Raw genomic sequence first — 6,766 nt, 5'->3', positions numbered from 1 at the left:
CCCTTTGAGGTGTGTTTGGGGTATCAGCCCCCATTGTTCCCGGTGGTTGAGGGAGAGGTCGGTGTGCCCTCGGTCCAGGCCCACCTGCGGAAGTGCCGTCGGGTGTGGCGTGCCGCCCGTTCTGCTTTGTTGAAGGCCCGGATGAGGGCGAAGACCCATGCAGACCGGCGGCGGACCCCGGCCCCTACGTATCGCCCCGGGCAGGAAGTGTGGTTGTCCACCAAGGACATCCCACTACAAGTGGCCTCCCCAAAACTGCAGGACAGGTACATAGGACCGTTTAAAATTCTCAAGGTCATCAATCCCGCCGCAGTGAGGCTTCGGCTTCCAGCCTCACTGCGGATCCATCCAGTATTTCATGTGTCAAAGCTCAAGCCCCATCACACCTCGCCCCTCTGTACACCCAGTCCGGCACCACCTCCTGCCCGGATCATCGATGGCGAGCCGGCTTGGACAGTGCGCCGGTTGTTGGACGTCCGACGGATGGGCCGGGGCTTTCAATATCTGGTGGACTGGGAGGGGTACGGTCCCGAAGAACGCTCCTGGGTGAAGAGGAGCTTCATCCTGGACCCGGCCCTCCTGGCCGACTTCTACCGTCGCCACCCGGACAAGCCCGGTCGGGCGCCAGGAGGCGCCCGTTGAGGGGGGGGGTCCTGTTGTGTGGGCCGCTGAAGAGGGGGTACTGCTGGCCCACCACCACCAGAGGGCGCCCTGCCTGGAGTGCGGGCTCCAGGCACCAGAGGGCGCCGCCGCCTCACGGGAGCAGCTACGGTGACAGCTGTCACCCATCACCTGAGACAGCTGACGGCAATCATCAGTGGGGTATATCAGCAGGACGGCACCTCCACCTCATTACCGAGATATCGTTTCTACCGGAGAGGTAACGTATCGAAGCTAACGGAGTGTATCTTTTTGGATTGTGCTAGTTTGTGGATTACTGTTCCAACGAGAGGTGGAGGTAACTTCCCTGCTGTTCGGAGTCCTGGGTGCAAATGCGCCCCCATCTAACTGTCCTTTGTTCCTCGCCAGCAGTACCAGGTCCGACACGCGGAGGCAGTGGCCACCTGGGAGTTCGGGACTTGGCGGCTCCAGTATTCCCGGGGTCCTGTGGCGGAGGAAGCCGTGTGGTTCCGGTCTTACCTTGGAGAGGCGTCTCCTATCTTCGAGCCTGCCCACACGACACTTTTGTGAATTGACTGTTGTTCATTTCCGTGATTGGTTGTATTCGTTGTGCACATTCACAACAGTAAAGCGTTGTTATTTTGACTTACTCCATTGTCCGTTCATTTGCGCCCCCTGTTGTGGGTCCGTGTTCCTACACTTTCACAACATTAATGGGCCGGTTGTCTGCCTGGGTGGTTGGAATCCAAGACCCAAGGTGGTTCCGTGGTGTTGCGGATGCAGCACTAGCACACGCTCCCAACCTTGACTTGATGACAGTGAAATGTGCAGAAGGAATGACTGATGCATTCAAACTGGACACAGAATTACATCAAGGATCAGATCTGGGCCTCTTCGTCTTTGCAATGATAATGTAGGAGGTCAGACAGGTGTCTCCATGAGCGCTATGGGCATGACATTGTGATCTACAGAGGAGATTGAGATTAGCTTGATGAGTTGGACATTCACAGAATTCACATCTTTTAGGAAATTAGTATTTTGATCATATAATTTCTGTGAATATTTTCCAACTCTAAGCCACATAAACCTGAATGCTTGTAGGATTTAAGCATTCTCAGATGGTATGTATTTCTGTGATGAGGGAGGGTGTGGCCTAAAGTGATTAACACCCTATATATATCAAGGTGTGTATAATTATTAGGCAGCTTCTTTACCTCAGGTGAAATTACAAAAAAAAAAAAAGAGAGATTTAATAGACATACATTTTCTGACCCCAATCAAGAGTTACCATAGGTCTGGATCCTATCCCAGCAGTCATAGGGCTTAAGGCAGGGTACACCCTGGACAGTACACCAATCTATTACAGCAAAAACAAAATACAGATATACTAAAAAAAGGTATTATTGGACCACATTTTCTTACTACTACTTAAACTACTGCAAAATCTAATCACCTCGAGATATCAGTCAAAGTTCAGTTCAATTTATATAGTGCTAAATCACAACAAAAGTCACCCCAAGGCAGTTCAATGCTCAGGTCTAACCTCCACCAGACCAGTATCTTGCCCAGGGCGTCACTGACTGTCATCTGCTTCCCTTTTTGGAATCTGGAGATAAGAACCAGCAACAATGGGCTTCTGGACCTATATAGGACTTCTCTTCTTCTAGGTCTGGATCCTATCCCAGCAGTCATAGGGTGTAAGGCAGGGTACACCCTGGACAGTACACCAGTCTATTACAGCAAAAAATAAAATAAAATACAGATATACTAAGAAAAGGTACTATTGGACCACATTTTCTGACTACTACTTAAACAACCTCAAAATCTAATCGCCTGTACATATCAGTCAAAGTTCAATTCAATTTATATAGTGCTAAATCACAACATACGTCACCCCAAGGCAGTTCAATGCTCTGGTCTAACCTCCACCAGACCAGTATCTTGTCCAGGGGAAGTCGTTGACTGTCATCTGCTTCCCTTTTTGCAATATGGAGATAAGCACCACCAACAATGGGCTTCTGGACCTATATGAGGTCTGTTAGAAAACTATTGGACCTTTTTATTTTTTTCAAAAACCTGATGGATTTGAATCACGTGTGCTTGCATGAGCCAACCTTGAACCTTCGTGTGCATGCATGAATTTTTTCACGCCTGTCGATTGCGTCATTTGCTTGTAAGCAGCCTTTGTGTGAGGATGGGTGGAGTCTCTCCGCGTTTTTTCATTCCAAGGAAAAAGACGGAACGACTGGAGCAGCGCCGCATCAAATTTTGCCAGAAACTGGGTGACAGCCAGGTGGAAACCATTCGGATTATTCAGGCGGCTTTCGGTGACGATCCTATGGGCATCACACAGATTAAGGAGCGGTACAACCGCTTTAAAGACGTCAGCACAACGGTGGAGAGCGAGCGTGGAGAGCGTGTGATGCCCATAGGATTGTCACTGAAAGCTGTCTGAATAATCCGAATGGTTTCCACCTGGCTGTCGCCAGTTTCTGGCAAAATCTGATGCGGCGCTGCTCCGGTCGTTCCGTCTTTTTCCTTGGAATGATAAAAGGCCGAGCGACTACACCCATCCTCACACAAAGGCTGCTTACAAACAAATGACGCAATCGACAGGCGTGAAAAAATTCATGCATGCACATGAAGGTTCAAGGTTGGCTCATGCAAGCACACGTGATTCAAATCCATCAGGTTTTTGAAAAAAATAAAAGGTCTGATACTTTTCTAACAGACCTCGTATAGGACTTCTCTTCTTAGACTTTGAAAAACAGACTAATTGGGAGCAATTGACCAAGCTGTCTCTCTCTCTCTTATTACTACCATAGTTGAGGACACACAAAGCACCAATGTCCTTCCCATGTTTACATCTTGTTTGGCTTTCTTTCAAAATCATCTTGATTTTTCAGGCATGCAAGAAACATGATGAACAGAAGGGTTCGATGTGGTAAAAATGGCACAAATGGAATGTTTGAGGGGTCCAATCAGTCCAGTGGATCTTTCAAAATGTTCAAAGTGTCTCATCACAGTGACACCTGGTGGACTAATCCATGTTTGATTTGCATAGAACTAAAAGAAAACCTTAGGTTTAAACATTAGGTGTGGTATGTGATTCTATGTAAATGTATATTTGTATTTGTTAGTGTGTTGGTTAATATCCTATATGCCATTTTAAAATCTCGATTTTATCATGATTTGTCTGCACTATATTTAAAGAAGAATATATCTGACTGTGCTAGGCCTCTCCCGTTTTAGACAATATCCTCACAAGGCACAGAGCTTACTGCTGGTATGAAGAGATATGTTATTGTCAGCTGGATAGAAATGAGAGAATACTGGAGAGTGACTGTTCCAATAAACTCTGAGGTCTTCTCCTCCGGGTAGATATGGGGATGCGAGATATCGTTGAAAACAACACCAGATGGGGCAAATCAACTGGAATTGCTTCCAAGCAGTTGGCGACATATGCTGTTCATACGCTGGAATGCCCTTGCAGAATTTGTTGATCGTGTACCATTCGGCAAAACATTACTTTTTGCCAAATGAAACCACAAAGCATCACAGAATAATCATTAAACCAAGTATAACAATAGATGACTGAAGGTTTACAAACCCGTAGTTCTGAATACTGTGTGTTGCCTCCTTTAGCATCACCAGGCACATTAACCTCCAAATTGTGCAATTTGTAGAAGCGAACTGCAAATACACTTAATGGGAATGCGTGCGTTTCAAAAGAAAAGTTCAGATATTACAAAAAATAGCTTTTAACACTCGTATGAGGTGGTTTTTCAGGCAGTTCAAAAGAGCCTTATTGTGAAAAAACTGCACTGGAAATTCTTTTTCCACTATCATCAGTAACAGGTCAAAATACAAGGGTAGGCTGAAAAGTTCTAAGGCTCACCAAGAAGGAGAAATGCCATTTCAATAAAACTTGGCATGCATTAAGTTCAACTCTTCTGATGACTAACTGTGTTAGTTTCTTCCAGGTTGTGAGGTAGTTTGTGGTTCATAGCCAAGTTTGAAAGTTCGTGGTAGAGGGAAATGGCAAAAATGGACAAAATCTGGCATTGTGGTGTGATTAAGTACCTGCATAAGAAGGGGTTAAAGCCCAAGGACATTCATGCGGATATGGTTGCTACATTAGGGGATGAAGCTCCCTCCATATCTACAGTGCAGAAGTGGGCAGCTGAATTTAAGAGGGGCAGAGAGAGCCTTGAAGACGACCCAAGGTCTGGGCAGCCTGCAGCAGCCACAACCCAGAAAAACATTGACATTGTTCATGAAATGGTGATGGATGACAGACGATTGACGATTAATCAGCTAGCAGATGCTGTGGGAATATCCCGTGAGAGAATTGAACACATTCTGCATGAAGAACTTGGAATGCCGAAGGTGTCAGCTCGGTAGGTGCCACTTCTTCTGACGCCTGATCAGAAATGAACCAGGCTAGTCATGTCAAAGGCAAACTTGGCGCAATTTGAAGAGGATCCAGCCAATTACACGGAAAGTTTTCTTACCCAGGATGAGTGTTGGGTTCACCACTTTGAACCAGAGACAAAAAAAACAATCAATGCAGTGGAAACACCCAAGGTCACCACCTCCAAAGAAGGCCAAGGTCGTTTCATCTGCGGGGAAGGTCATGGTTTCAGTTTTCTGGGATGCCAAGGGCATTGTGTTCGTGGACTATCTTGAAAAGGGACAAACCATAAATGGACAGTACTATTCTAACCTACTGAGACAGTTACGTGAGGCTATCAAAAAGAAGCGACCAGGAAAGCTGAAGAAAGGGGTGCTGTTCCATCAAGACAATGCCCCAGCTCACAAGTCAACAGCGGCCATGGCCATTATCCACGAGTGTGGATTCGAACTGGTAGATCACCCACCATACTCCCCTGACTTGGCACCCTCGGACTTTCATCTGTTCCCAAACCTGAAAAAAAACTTGGCTGGGAAGCACTATCGGAGCAATGATGAGGTGATGGCTGCTGTTGAGGACTATTTTGACTCTCAAGATGAAAGCTTCTATGCCAAGGGAATCAAAGCTCTCAAGCACCGCTGGAAGAAGTGTGTGGAGTTACAGGGAGACTATGTAGAAAAATAACCCTGAATTTGTTCAGTTTGACAACTGCATCATAGTCAGCCTTAGAACTTTTCAGCCTACCCTCGTAGCCCCTAGTCAAAAAGGCCTCTACCTAAATGGCTCTGGGTCAGTAGGGGTCTGTCAGGTTCTGCCCCTGTCCGGACTCATTTCATGGTTTGTCCCCTGTCTGTGTCTATGTCCCCTGACCTTTGTTTATTTGTTTGTTATACTTCAGCCATGTGTTGAGTTCTGTTCTAGTTTCAGTCCCAGAATATGTTTTTCTTGAAGATCGCTATTCAGTTCTTACCCTCTCTTCCTGGTTAATTCTTGACCCTGCTTTGCTTTTTGGACCTTGCCTTAGTATCAGACTCTGAACTCTGTCTCACCATATTTCTGAACGTTGCTTGTTTTTTGGACCACACCTCTGCCTAACAACTGTCTGTCACCTCTGCATCACTGACTGTCATACGGTGTACCGTACCACTGCCTGTTTTCAAGATAAAGCCTTTTTTTGATCCAATTCCTCCACCTGTGAGTCTTCATTTGTGTCGGCCACCTGTTTGTGCCATGCCACGAATCCTGACAATTCTTTTAGGGGCTCTTTAGGTCAGGGTCCATCCTGGTCAGGGCACATTTTGGCAAAATTCTAAAATGTTATGTGGCAGTGCTAAGGAAAAAACTCAAGCAGACCAGACTCACAGGGGTGACATCTGCGCTGACCATACTACAAATGACAAAAAACTAAGTCGATTAAACAAATCACAACAAAGAAATGTTGAACATGCTTGAGAGAGATGATGGAACTAAGCACCCAAGCACTCCAGTGGTCATAGTGGCCAAATAGTTCCAGTGTTAGTGGTAGAGGTTAGGGCCTGATACAAATTTGAATTTGAAGTCTGTTTCCTGTCAGTCTTTGAGTCTTCTGAGTTTGCTTAACACTTTAAACTACGGGGGATCTGCCTACAAGAAAATCCCCAACAACAGCTAATGTTATTGGGGATTCACCTATCCCCAACAGTAGCTACATATCAGGCCAAACATTCAAGGGTATATAAACTGTCGATCAGT

The sequence above is a fragment of the Thalassophryne amazonica genome, chromosome 23 (assembly GCF_902500255.1).
Source record: "Thalassophryne amazonica chromosome 23, fThaAma1.1, whole genome shotgun sequence".
NCBI classification, from domain to species: Eukaryota; Metazoa; Chordata; class Actinopteri; order Batrachoidiformes; family Batrachoididae; genus Thalassophryne; species Thalassophryne amazonica.
Note: the sequence above shows the minus strand (reverse complement) of the source record.